The sequence below is a fragment of the Chlorocebus sabaeus genome, chromosome 13 (genome assembly GCF_047675955.1).
Source record: "Chlorocebus sabaeus isolate Y175 chromosome 13, mChlSab1.0.hap1, whole genome shotgun sequence".
Taxonomy (NCBI): Eukaryota; Metazoa; Chordata; class Mammalia; order Primates; family Cercopithecidae; genus Chlorocebus; species Chlorocebus sabaeus.
Window position 1 is genome coordinate 35,050,541 of NC_132916.1, and position 14,684 is coordinate 35,065,224.

The 14,684-nt window shown below is 44.1% G+C and overlaps 1 pseudogene; it reads left to right on the forward strand.

Moving 5' to 3' along the window:
* The first annotated feature begins 597 nt into the window (after nt 1-597).
* On the forward strand, nt 598-1,922 carry LOC103240583 (calponin-2-like; annotated as a pseudogene).
* The last annotated feature ends 12,762 nt before the right edge of the window (nt 1,923-14,684 follow it).

The window sequence follows — 14,684 nt, forward strand, 5'->3', positions numbered from 1 at the left end:
GTGGTGCATGCCTGTAATCCCAGCTAATCAGGAGGTTGAGGCAGGAGAATCGCTTGAACCTGGGGAAGCGGAGGTGTGGCAAGCCGAGATTGTGCCATTGCACTCCAGCCTGGGCAACGAGTGAAACTCTGTCTCAAAAAAAAAAGAAAAGAAAAAAAGAAAAAATAATATATATATATATCACTACAGATTGATTGATTGATTGAGTTAGAAACAGAGTCTGGCTCTGTCACCCAGGCTGGAATGCAGTAGACTGATGATAGCTTAGTATCGCCTAGAACTTCTGAACTCAAGCTGTCCTTCCCCTCAGCCTCCCGAGTAGCTGGGACTACAGGCGCTTGCCACCACGCCCCCAATAACTTTTTTTTTTCTTTTTGGTAGAGATAGGGTTTTGCTATGTTGTCCAGGCTGGTCTCAAACTCCTGGACTCAAGTGATCCTCCCATCTTGGCCTCCCAATGTGCTGGGATTACAACTGTTAGCCACCATGCCCAGACCACATAAAACTATCCGGAGAGGAGCGCGTCCCAGACCCGCGCCCACCAGGCGGTCCCGTCCCCTCCCATCCCATCCCACCCCACCGCCGCGCCCGCCAGCCATGAGCTCCACGCAGTTCAACAAGGACTCCTCGTACCGGCTGTCCGCCGAGGTCAAGAACTGGCTCCTGTGCAAATACGACCGCCAGAAGGAGGCAGAGCTCTGCAGCTGGATCCAGGGACTCACCGGCCTCTCCATCGGCACCGACTTCCAGAAGGGCCTGAAGGACGGGACTCTCTTACGCACACTCATCAACAAGCTACAGCAGAGCTCGGTTCCCAAGATCAACCGCTCCATGCAGAACTGGCACCAGCTAGAAAACCTCTCTGGCCGGGCGCGGTGGCTCACGCCTGTAATCCCAGCACTTTGGGAGGCCGAGACGGGCGGATCACGAGGTCAGGAGATGGAGACCATCCTGGCTAACACGGTGAAACCCCGTCTCTACTAAAAATACAAAAAAAAAAAAAATAAATAAATAAATAAAAAAAATAGCCGGGCGATGTGGCGGGCGCCTGTAGTCCCAGCTACTTGGGAGGCTGAGGCAGGAGAATGGCGTGAACCCGGGAGGCGGAGCTTGCAGTGAGCCGAGATCGCGCCACTGCACTCCAGCCTGGGCGACTGAGCAAGACTCCGTCTCAAAAAAAAAAAAAAAAGAAAAAAGAAAAAAAAAAAAGGAAAAAAAAAGAAAACCTCTCCAACTTCATCAAGCCCATGGTAGGGAAGGCATGAACACTGTGGACTTGTTCGAAGCCAGCGACCTGTTTGAGAGTGGGAACATGAGGCAGGTGCAGGTGTCTCTTCTCGCCCTGGTGGGGAAGGCCAAGACTAAGAGGCTGCAGAGCGGGGTGGACATCAGCCTTAAGTACTGGGAGAAGCAGAAGCAGAATTTCGACGATGCCACCATGAAGGCTGGCCAGTATTGCCATCGGGCTGCAGATGGGCACCAACAAATGCACCAGCCAGTCGGGTATGACTGCCGACGGCACCAGGAGGCATCTCTACAACCCCAAGAACCACCTCCTGCCCCCCATGGACCACTCAACCATCAGCCTCCAGATGGGTACAAACAAGTGCGCTAGCCAGGTGGGCATGACAGTCCCCGGCACCCAGTTGACACCAAGCTGGGAACCGACAAGTGTGACAACTCCATGTCTCTGCAGATGGGCTACACGCAGGGCGCCAAGCAGAGCGGCCAGGTCTTTGGCCCGGGCCGGCAAATATAGGACCCCAAGTTCTGCCCTTAAGGCACAGTGGCCAACGGGGCTCCCTCGGGCGCCAGCGACTGCCGGGGCCTGACGGAGGTCCCTGAATATCCACCTTACTACCAGGAGGAGGCTGGCTACTGAGGCTCCCAGCACGCTCTCTCCCCACAACGTCTCCCCGTCTGAGTTTTTGGGTTTTTCTGTGTTTTCGTCTTTCTTTTTTCTTAACCTGTTCAGTGTTGCCAATCAACCCAGGGTCTGTGAGTGGCGGTGTGGGATCAGGCAGCAGGTCTTTTTCCCCCTTGCCTTGGTCCTTCATAGGACTGAGCCACCGGGCTATAGGGGAAGGGGTCAAAGCTGTATCCCATACGTGTAGGGTGAGGGTCTCTGCTGGCAAGTCCAGGCTGTGGGCCAAGCTGTGCTGGGGAGAAGAGACTTAGGCTTGGAGGGAACCAGTCCCTGAAGGTTTCCGGTTGCCTTGTCCCTTCCCCATTTTGTCAGCCTATCAGTTTGTGGTTTCTGTACCCGCAAAAGTTTCAGGAAGTATTAACAAAAGAAAAATACTTTTTTTTTTTTTTTCCCGAGGAATGGGGCAGGGACAGTGGAGAGGGTGCTGGGAAATGAGTCCCCTGGGAAAGGGGGCCTGGCCACCATGCTAAATATCTCAGGCTGCCAAGTGGCTGCATTTCCCTAGCACCCTCAGACCAACAGACCTCAGACCCTCAGACCTGCCCCAGGGCCGGTGGGAAAGTGAGGCCCGTACAATGAAGTGGAATTCTGCGTTGTTGGGGCTAAGCCTGACCCCCTCTCCATGCTAACCACCCCCCTCCACTATGGCCTCAGTCAGTTTTGTTGTTGTTGTTGTTGTTGCCCAGGCTGGAGTGCAGTGGCAAGATCTTGGCTCACTGCACCTTCACCTCCCTGGCTCAAGGGATTCTCCTGCTTCAGCCTCCCAAGTAGATGGGACTGTAGGTGCTCCACCACGCCTGGCTAACTTTTGTATTTTTATTAGAGATGGGGTTTCACCATGTTGGCCAGGCTGGTCTCAAACTCCCGGCCTCAGGTGATCCGCCCACCTCAGCCTCCCTAAGTGCTGGAATTATAGGTGTGAGCCACCATGCCCGGCCCCTCAGTAGATTTTAAGGAGCCTCCAGCCCTCCTTCTCCCCTTCTGGGCCTGACCAGCTATACTGCTCCATCTCCCCTGGCCATATGCCCTACCAAGTACTACACAGGGACCCCCACCCAGGAGCCCTGCCCCATGAGATAATGTGAAATATGACTGTGGACCAAACGCAGTAAAACCTCTGTAAGAAGAAAAAAAAAGTATGTATGTGTGTGTGTGTGTATATATATATATATATCTCCTGAGAGAGAATATATTTATACTCATAGTTTATTATTCCAATTATTCCAGTTTTTATCTTTCTCAAATAAGAAGAGTGCAGAATAAGCCAGAAACAGAAGTTAAATAATTTAATATTTTCATTCTATTGCCCTAATTATAATACCATTCTATATTATTAAAGACACACATACACACCAGGCAAGGTGGCTGACGCCTGTAATCCTAGCAGTGTGGGAGGCCAAGGTGGAAGGATCACCTGAGATCAGGAGTTCGCGATCAACCTGCCCAACATGGTGAAACACCGTCTCTACTAAAAATACAAAAATGAGCCAGACGTGGTGGCATGTGTCCGTAAGTCCCAGCTACTTGAGAGGCTGAGGTAGGAGAATCCCTTGAACATGGGAGGTGGAGGTTGCAGTGAGCCAAGATCATGCCACTGCACTCTAGCCTGGGTGACAGAGCGAGACTCCATCTCAGAAAAAAGCAAAAACAAAACAACAACAAAACACACACACACATACACACACACACAGAACAATCACATTTTACTTCTGATTTTTAAATTTGTGGTGATCCCTTCCTTTTATTAATTGGCTGGTCGGGCACAGTGGCTCAGGCCTGTAATCTCAGCACTTTGGGAGGTCAAGGCGGGTGGATCACTTGAGGTCAGGAGTTCAGGCAAGATGGTGAAACCCAGTCTCTACACAAAACACAAAAATTAGCCAGGTGTAGTGGCGTGTGCCTGTGGTCCCAGCTGCTCAGGAAGCTGAGGTGGGAGGATCTCTTGAACCCAGGAGGCAGAGGTTGCACTGAGCCGAGGTTGTGCCACTGCACTCCAGCCTGGGCAACAGAGTGAGACTCCGTCTCAAAAAATAAAATAATGAAATAAAATAAAATAAAATAGGCCGGGCGCAGTGGCTCACGTCTGTAAACCCAGCACTTTGGGAGGCCACAGTGGATGGATCACCTGAGGTAAGGAGTTTGAGACCAGCCTGGTCAACATGGTGAAACTCCGTCTTTACTAAAAACACAAAAATTAGCCAGGGGTGGTGGTACATGCCTGTGATCCCAGCTACTCGGGAGGCTGAGGCAGGAGAATCACTCGAACCTGGGAGGCGGAGGTTGCAGTAAGCCAAGGGCACGCCACTGCATTCCAGCCTCTTGCTCTTGCAACAGAGCGAGACTCCATTGCAAAAATATATTAATAAATAAATAAAATAAAACAAATTGAAAAATAAAATAATAATTTTTTCCAAATGTTAAAGGTGTTGCTCCATTGTCTTTAAGCTTCCAATGTTGCTGTTGCGAAGTTCAATGCATTTTGATTCTTTGTCCTTTGATTGTGACCTATTAAAGATTTAAAATCTTTTTCTTTTTTTTTTTTTGAGATGGAGTCTTGCTTTGTTGCCCAGGCTGGAGTGCAGTGGCGTGATCGCAGCTCATTGCAACCTCCACCTCCCAGTTTCAAGTGATTCTCGCAGGAGTAGCTGGGACTACAGGCAGGTGCCACCACGCTTCTCTAATTTTTTAGTTATTTTATAGAGATAGAGTCTCATTATGTTGCCCAGTCTCCAATTTTTAAAAAATCTCAGCAATCCTAGCTTTAATTTCCTAGCATTCTTTTTTAGTTCTTTGAATTCTCCTCATTCACAGTATTCTGGTTTTGTGTGATTGTTCTGTTTTTTTGGTTTTTTTTTTTTTAATGGATAGAGTACTTTCTCTTATTTGTATGGGGTATAATAATGGTCTTATCCTTGGAAGTTTCTTTCTACTTCCTGCATTATTTCTGTTTCCTCTGGTTTCCTTTTTTGCCTATTTAACTTTTTTTTTTTTTTTTTTTTTTGGAGACAGAGTCTTGCTTTGTTGCCCAGATTGGAGTGCAGTGTTGAGATCTCAGTTCACTGCAACCTCTACGTCCCAGGTTCAAGCAATTCTTATGACTCAGCCTCCCAAATAGCTGGGATTACTGGCTCGCATCACCACGCCTGGCTAATTTTTGTATTTTTAGTAGAGGCGACAAGTTTCACCATGTTGGCCGGCCTGGTCTTGAACACCTGGCCTCAAGTGATCTGCCTGCCTCGGACTCCCAAACTGCTGGGATTACAGGCGTGAACCACTGCATTCAGCCTATTTACTTTGGTTTCTCTTTCTCTCTTTAATGTTGAAAGCTCTCCTCAAATATCTGACACTTGACATTAGTATTTAAGCTTGAAGCATTACAAATGGATGGTAAACTCTTGACTTGTGGACTTGTGGTCCTCATGATAGGAAAACCAAGTTCGGTTTTTTAAGTTGGAATGAGTCTTGACTGTAGATACACACGTCTTTTACTTAGGGCTACTTCACTTCTACAAAGTAGAAGCTTCCTAACTCTGGGAAACATAAACCTGATTCTGTTGTTTTTTTTTTTAGACAGAGTCTCACTCTGTCGCCCAGGCTGGAGTGAAGTAGCGCAATCTCAGGTCACTGAAACCTCCACCTGCTGGGCTCAAGCAATTCTCTTGTCTCAGCCTCCTGAGTATCTGAGATCACAGATCTTGTTGCCCAGGCTGGAGCGCAATGGTGTGATCTCGATTGACTGCAACCTCTGCCTCCTGGGTTCAAGCGATTCTCCTGCCTCAGCCTCTGGAGTAGGTGGGATTCCAGGTGTGCGCCACCATGCCCAGCTAACTTTGTATTTTTATTAGAGACGGGCCAGCCTGGTCTTGAACTCCTGATCTCAGGTGATCTGCTCACCTTGGCCTCCCAAAGTGCTGGGATAACAGCGTGAGCCCCCACACCCAGCCTGAGTTACCACTAATTTTAAGAAGATAAACATTATAAATAATGAAAAATTAACAGAGTAAATAAAGTTTTTGTAAATATACAAAAGGAACCTGTACACTTCTCAAAAGGCCTTTAAAAAATATCTCTGCAGGAAGAACTGATTCTCCTGCAGAGAATCATTAAAATGAAACAGTTAATGTTGATGAAGCTACAAAATTAATGGCTCAGCTGTAATACAGTGGTGAAGCATCTAATTTCCCCAAAAGACCAATAAATTATAAATGTTTTATATAAAAAAACTTACTATGAGCAATAAACTCAGTAACTGAATTTGTATAAATATTTGTCCTCAGAAAACATGGGCTTTTAAATTTCAATCTGACAGATGTTTTGAGATAGTGATTTGTGGGACTCCAATCATGGGGTCGGACCCCAATAATACTGATTAATGGGACCCCTTAACTTTCTAACTTTGTCTACCAGTGGCCTAGAAAGACTAGGGAAGTTTTGGGAGTTTTGGGGACTTCATTTTGTAAACTCTAACTAGCATCACCCCTAGACCCAGCAGGAGGGGCCCCTGCCCTTAACCCCGCATGTCACAAATAAATGCCAAAATGTGTTTATTAAATGACACACAGATACCTTTGTTACTTGGAATCCAGCATACAGGCTGGCATTGTATGACTTGCAAACTTAAACATCCACTCCTGGAAATAACACCTATTAGACCCCAAGGAAACACTTCACATCACTTGTTCTATGTCTACAAAACAAAAGGGAACCGAATACAAATGCCATGGTTTCTGCTGCTGTTGAAGTAGGAGAAAGACCTTGCTTCGGAATGTGGGGAGGATTCTGAACAGCAGAAACAGTTAGATAAGAGAAAAGACAAAATAATTAGCTTGTCAAGTAAATTCTTCCTCTCAGTGTGAAAGCAATAGCTTTTGGCTTAACAGAGTATCTTTTCCTAGTGTCAAGCATTTTCTTGCTTTTCTTAGGACACCAGAGATGCTCACAAATTAGGATGAAATTTCAGATGGGTAGCTGAGAAACATTCTGCAAAACTGAGCACTTTAATATTATTCTTAAATGTTTGTATAGATGTAACAAAGTGTGATACTGATTCTTTACATTTGCAGCAAAAGTGACACGGAATGTTAGAATTGCAGATAGTTTTTTTGTTTGTTTGTTTTCTTGAGTCTCACTCTGTCACCCAGTCTGGAGCATAGTGGCGTGATCTTGGCTCACTGCAACCTCCACCTCCCAGGTTCGAGCAATTCTCCTGCCTCAGCCTCCCCAGTAGCTGGGATTACAGGCATGTGCCACCATGCCTGGCTAATTTTTGGATTTTTTTAGTAGACACGGGGTTTCACCATGTTGGCCAGGCTGGTCTTGAACCCCTGACCTCAGGTTATCTATCCACCTCAGCCTCCCAAAGTGCTGGGATTACAGGCATGAGCCACTGTGCCCAGCCCGAATTGCAGATAGTTTAATTTTATTAAAATGTTTAATAAACTTTCATTTTCTTCCTTTCTTTCTTTCTTTCTTTCTTTCTTTCTTTCTTTTTTTTTTGTGTGTGTATATGTGTGCGTGTGTGTGTATGTGTGTTTGAGATGAAGTCTCACTCTTTTGTTCAAGCTGGAGTGCAATGGTGCAATCTTGGCTCGCTGCAACCTCTACCTCCTGGGTTCAAACAATTCTCCTGCCTCAGCCTCCTGAGTAGCTGGGATTACAGGTGCCTGCCATCACGCCCAGCTGATTTTTGAATTTTCAGTAGAGATGAGGTTTCAGCATGTTGGCCAGGCTGGTCTTGAACTCCTGACTTCAGGTGATCTGCTCGCCTGGCCTCCCAAAGTGCTGGGATTACAGGCGTGACCCATTGTGCCTGGCCTTCATTAAATTTTCAAAAAATTAAATTAAAAAACTTTAGCCTTATCTACATAATTTTAATTTTATGTTTTGTTATTAATTTTAGTTCATTTATTGATTGTTTTAAAGTTTTAATAGACAATCAAGGTTAGAGGAAATATAGCTTTTGGAAATATCTGAAAATAATTTCCTGATTATTTTACAATTTCCGTAAAATAATGTAATTGTACTATAAAATGGAAATGTAAAGGTTTTTTAACATTCACTTTAATGCATATTTTATACACTGTAGGGATCAAAGGAGGGCTTTCCCCTTGACCCTCTGAAGGTTCACTGAAAATCACTGTCATGAGGCAGTTTAATGGAAGAACAGGCATACAAATTTATTTAACAAGTACATAACGAGCACAAGAGGAAAATCACAGAGTCATTCCCCACCCACATTGTGATTCAGAAGCTTATAGACCACGCTAGCAAAACAGGTTGTGGAAGTAGGGAAAAGAATTCTGTTACTAGGGAGAATGAATAAATTAGGGAACAGAGATTAAATTGTACATGATCCCGTGGAAAGCTATGTTCAGGAAAGCTACATTCCTGGTCTTCCAGGGAGGAGAAAAAACTTAATTTTTTTTGATGGTCTAGATCTTAGGAAGATAAACTCCTATTTTACAGAGGGTGGGGGTAGGGAGAGGTGTAAGTCAGAGAGACCTTGAGGCTTCCTCAGTTCACCGAGCCATATATGGTGGTATCGGTTTCTGAGCTCCAACAATACTTTCTTTTTTATTTTTTCTTTGAGACAGAGTTTCGCTCTTGTTAACCAGGCTGGAGTGCAATGGTGCAATCTTGGCTCACTGCAACCTCCGCCTCCCCAGTTCAAGCTATTCTCCTGCCTCAGCCTCCCAAGTAGCTGGGATTACAGGCGCCCAACACCACACCCAGCTAATTTTTTGTATTTTTAGTAGAGGCTGGGTTTCACCATGTTGACCAGGTCAAACTCCTGACCTCAGGTGATCCACCTACCTCGGCCTCCCAAAGTGTTGGTATTACAGGTGTGAACCACCGCACCCAGCCTCCAACAACACTTTCTAACAACAATTACTTTTTCTTTCTTTCTTTCTTTCTTTCTTTTTTTTTTTTTAGAGACAGTCTCACTCTCTTGTCCAGGCTGGAGTACAGTGGCTCAAACATAACTCACTGTAACCTCAAATTCCTGGGTTCCGAGCAATCCTCCTGCTTCAGCTTCCCAATTAGTTGAGACTACAGGCATGAGCCACTGTGCTAGCCCAATTACTTTTTTAATCATTTAAATGACAGAATAAGTATAGTTGAGATTATAACATAAAAAGTAAATACATAAAAAGAAAATACAGGCCAGGTGCAGTGGCTCACGCCTGTAATCCCGGCACTTTGGGAGGCTGAGACGGGGGATCACTTGAGGTCAGGAGTTAGAGACCAGCCTGGTCAACATGGCGAAATCCCATCTCTACTAAAAATACAAAAATTAGCCAGGCATGTTGGCAGGTGCCTGCAGTCCCAGCTACTCCAGAAGCTGAAGCTTCAGAATCGCTTGAACCTGGGAGGCAGAGGTTGCAGTAAGCCAGATCATGCTATTGCACTCCAGCCTGGGCAACAAGAAACTCTGTCTCAAAAAAACAAAACAAAATTAATGTAATTCAATGTAATCTGAGGCATTACCGTGTTGTTTCTTTCTCCATTACTTTAGCTTCTATTTCTTCTGTATTTTGCAGTAACAATACTGTATCTTCACATGTTGTTTTACAGTTTCTTTTTTTCTTCTTCTTCTTTTTTTGAGACACAGTTTCACTCTTGTTGCCCAGGCTGGAATGCAATGGCACGATGCTCACCGATGCTCACCAAGATGCTCACCGCAACCTCCGCCTGCTGGGTTCAAGTGATTCTCCTGCCTCAGCCTCCCGAGTAGCTGGGATTACAGGCATGTTCCACCACGCCCGGCTGATTTTGTATTTTTAGTAGAGACAGGGTTTCTCCATGTTGGTCAGGCTGGTCTCGAACTCCCGACCTCAGGTGATCCACCAGTCTTGGCCTCCCAAAGTGCTGGGATTACAAGTATGAGCCACCGCACTCGGCCTACAGTTTCTAAAACACTTTTCTCACTTACAGTCTCTGAAGTCCCATAACAGCCTTGGGCAGTAAAACTTGCATTGACATTAGAGAAAATCATGTTTTCTTTTTCTTTCTTCTTTTTTAAATAGAGATGGGGGTCTTACTATGTTACCCAGGCTAGTCTTGAACTCCTGGGCTTAAAGCAATCCTCCCGCCTCAGCCTCTCAAAGGGATGGGATTACAGGCATTAGCCACTGTGCCTGGCCAAGAAAACCATGTTTTCAACACCATCAATGTGACAGATTTGTGAAACCAGAGGAACGCTGGTAAACATTTAACAACCGGTGTTTAACAATCACCCAGCTGAGGGTATGGAGAACCCTGATTATAGTTTGCCAATTTCACTGATGTAAATAGTCACAACATGGCTAATTTCAAACCACCACTGTGATGTCAACTGACTCCCCAAATTTCTGAGAGTGTAACGATTAGCTCTCACAAACAGTAGGAAGCCAGTTCCAGCATACTACTTGGTCACTTTAAATTGAATCTAAGGCCAGGTATGGTGGCTCATGCTTGTAATGCCAGCACTCTGGGAGGCTGAGGTGGGCAGATCATCAGTCCAGGAGTTCAAGACCAGCCTGGGGAACATGGTGAAACCTAGTCTCTACTAAAAATATGAAAATTAGCCAGGCATGGTGGCGCTTGCCTGTAGTCCCAGTTACGTGGGAGGCTGAGGTGGGAGGATCACTTGAGCCCAGGGAAGTTGAGGCTGCAGTGAGTCAAGATGGAGCCACTGCACCCCAGCCTGGGTGACAGAGTGAGACCCTGTCTCAAAATAAAAACAACAAAAAAAGTTTCCATATCTTGTTTTTATAAGGAAAGTAGTTTTTGTCCCTTTCTTTTTTTCCTCTTCTTCCAGGCTAGACTGTGGACAGATTAAGTCAGCTTCAATAATGAGAATAAAGATTTTACTCTATGGTCAAAATGGGTTAGAAGGAACCTGGTTCCCTGAATGATCTCATGGAACAGAGCTGCCCACTGACCCTTGACTACCTGCCTACCTCTGTACTGTTATGTGAGAGAGAAATAAACCTTAATCTTTGAGTTATTGTATTTGGGGATCTCTTTGCTATAGTAGCTTAGTGACTTTTCAGAAGAGGCAACATTTAAGCTAAGATGTAAATGACAAGAATGAACAAGCCATACCAAAAGGGAAAGAAAGAGCATTTTAGATAAATGAAAATGACCTAAAGGGAGACAGGTCAGTATGGATGGAGTACAGAGAGTGAATGGTAGAGATGAGGTTGGAGGATAATTAATTCAGGATCAAATCACATAAGGATTTGAAGGCCAGGGTAAGAAATTTTTATTTTAAGTGTAATGGGAAACCACTGGAGAATTTTAATAAGTGTCATAATTGGGCTTATGTTTTAAAAACATCATTCCATCTTGGGCTATGGAGACATTTTAAAAAATGAAAACAAAAAACAATCACTCTAGCTGCTCTGTGTTAAATCAAGTGAGGTGGCAAAGTGAAGACAAACACTACTATAGTTAGAAAGCTACAGTCATAGTTCAGGGGAGCTAATTTTGTGCTCTGAACTAGGATGGTGGTATAAATGAAGGTAGAGAGAACAAATTCTTGAAATGTTTTAGAAATATCAACAAGGCTAATTATGAGTTGGATGTAGGACAATGCAGGAAAGAGTGGAATCATTGATGATTCTGAGTTTAAGCAACTGCTATTTAACGAGGTGATTTGTTGTGTAAAGAGTGGACCATAAAGAGGTAAGAAGAGATAAGAGTGGAGACAAAGAGGTCAGCGGGAAGCTTGAGTTGAGGACAGCTGAGTTTTTGTTAATTTGTTTTTGCTTTTGTGGGGAGGAGGCAGATTTTGCCGTGAACAGCTCTTTTCTAGTAATGTTAGCTTCTATGTGCTTGTTAGGCATTCAAGTAGTCAGGCAAGTGTCTCAAAGGTCTGAAATTCAAGGAAGATGTCTGGGCTGGAGATATGAATTTGAAAATCATTAATATTATGAGCGGGTCATAAAGCCATAGACTGGATGATGTAGGTCATCTAGGGAGAAAATGTATGTAGAAAAGAGGGCAGAGGCATAGCCAAGAGCACTGAAGCATTGGGAAGAAAATTCCAAGGAAAACCAAAAAAGAGAGATGTCAGGAAAGACTGGAGACTTGCTTCTAGAAGGCAGGCATAGTTAATTGTGTCACAAGCTATTGAAAGATTGAGTAAATGGGGATTGAGACCATTTACTGGTCTCAATGACTTTGGCAACCACTGGCTTTGGCAAGGAGTGGGCTTTGAGAAGTGCCATTTCAGTCAAGTGCTAGGAATAAACACCCATCTGGAGAATTTGAAGGAGAGATGAGGAGGTAGGGACCACAAGTATAGACATGTCTTTACATCTTTTAGGGAGTTTTGCTGTTAAGGGAAGCAGAGAAATTGGGTGATAGCTGAAGGTAGAAGTGGGGTCAAGTAAGGATTTTTTAAAATTTGAGTAAGATCTTACTAGGAATGATTACCAAAGAGAATAAAGGGAAGGAGTAAAATCAGAGGTATCTTAAGAAGGCCTAGTGAATGGGAGTCCTTTAAGTAAGTGTTTTGTGTGCAAAGTGCTATAGCCAATGAGGCATTTTTATTTTTATTTATTTATTTATTTATTTATATTTATTTATTTATTTTGGGATGGAGTTTCGCTCTTGTTGCCCAGGCTAGAGTGTAATGGTGCGATCTCGGCTCACTGCAACCTTCACCTCCCAGGTTCAAGCGATTCTCCCGCCTCACCCTCCCTAGTAGCTGGGATTACAGGCATGTGCCACCATGCCTGGCTAATTTTGTAATTTTAGTGGAAACGAGGTTTCTCCATGTTGGTCACGCTGGTCTCAAACTCCCGACCTCAGGTGATCTACCTGCCTCCCAAAGTGCTCGGATTACAGGCATGAGCCACTGCGTCCAGCCAAGGCATGTTTAAAAAACTAGAAGTGTGGGGAAAAAATGGTCACTATTGATAGAAATGGGGCTGAGAAAGGAAATCATTTTAGAAATAATGATAAATGTATTTTTGACATATTGAGTTCAGGAAAATATTTAAGCAAAGATTAACCAACTTAGTACAAGGGATTTTTATTTTTATTATTTCTATGATCCGAAGAGAAACCAGAGTATACAAGGAATTTTGAGCTTCAAGATAACAAGAAAAATGATATATTTGACAAAGGATGAATCCAGTTGGTAGACTCTATTTAAATTATCCTGTATCAAATTAACAAGGATTTACTTTGCCAAGATTCTTGGCACTTTTATATTAACTTAAATTGCACTGGGAAAAAAGCATAATAGTAGTTGAGAAGCAACTAATTATAAGCAATTATAAGCCAAATTATGTTTATACCACAATTAGTGTTTGAGGTGGTTTAGTAGACAGATTCTTCAATAAGCAACCATCAAATAATTGAATAGCTTGTAAAACACAGAAATACTTCTTTTATCTTTATTCCAAGTAGAGTAACCACATTCTTTTATCATTATAAAATAAGCAACATTTATTATCTTTTGTCCCAATCCGCAGTTTGAGTTGGATGCTTATAAAACACGGCAAGAGGGCTGGGCGCGGTGGCCTCCCAGCACTTTGGGAGGCCGAGGTAGCCAGATCACCTGAGGTCAGGAGTTCGAGACCAGCCTGGCAAACATGGTGAAACCTCCTCTCTACTAAAATACAAAAATTGGTTGGGCATGGTGGCATGCACCTGTAATCCCAGCTGAGGCAGGAGAATCGCTTGAACCCAGGAGGTAGAGGTTGCAGTGAGCCGAGATCACGCCACTGAACTCCAGCCTGGGCCACAGAGTGAGACTCCGTCTCAAACAAACAAAACATGGCAAGAGTAGTGTATGTACCTAGCTCACAACATAGCTTCTTTCAACAGGTTTCATGGAGACACGTGAATCCATGTTCTTGTAAGACAAGTGCTATTCTGCAGGGTATCTAGAGTGCAAACCCAAACCATGTCTTTTTCAGTGGATTTTTCATGCTGACATCATCTTACTTCACTTTGGGGAAAGTTTTTTTCTAAGGATGATAGCGAAAAGTCTTTTTGTCTTGCGACAATAGCAATTTTTATGTCAGCTTGGGTTTTTTCCTCCCATATTTCCAAGTAAAAGTCACAACTTTGTTACCACAATTTTGCCATCTGAGGTTAAACTGTTTGACCGTGGCTTGACGACTATTTTATACTTAATATTTATAAAATATTAGACTGATAGTTCGTTAAATTACCACTAGTGATAGCTCTGGAATCCCTGTTATATTAATTTCCAGGTAAATCCTTCTTAAGCACATGAGAAGACAGCACTGTAAATTTTGGGGGTAAGGAGAACCTCCATCAATTAATACATCAGCTTGATAAAATTCAAAGAAAAACATGATCAAATTTCAGATTATATTTAACACATTCAGTTTCTAGAAGTAGTTTTGCTGAATAAATTCCCACCAGTTGAGCTAATGGAGCAACGGAGTTGCCAGTGCTTCCCGGCGGCTGCTGTGCTCAGCCAATTCGGAGGCATGGCGAGCCACACGGCGGGAGGTGGGTAGAGCCGGAGCCCTCCAAGGCTGGGCGCCACGTTGCTTTTCTCTTCTGAAATGAGAAGACAATGCTTCTGGCTATTGTATAAACCAGCCGAGGACTGCATTCATTCGCACGTCAGCCAAGGCGTGAGCAGAATTAAAGCGCCTTCTAATTCGACCCCTGGCAACGTGCGCGTCACGGACAAATGTTTAGTTTTAACGCCTGGCTGCGTTCGCCTTGGGAAAACACACTTTAAAGAATGGCCAAGTACCTCAGCAGTCGCGGTGAACTGCAC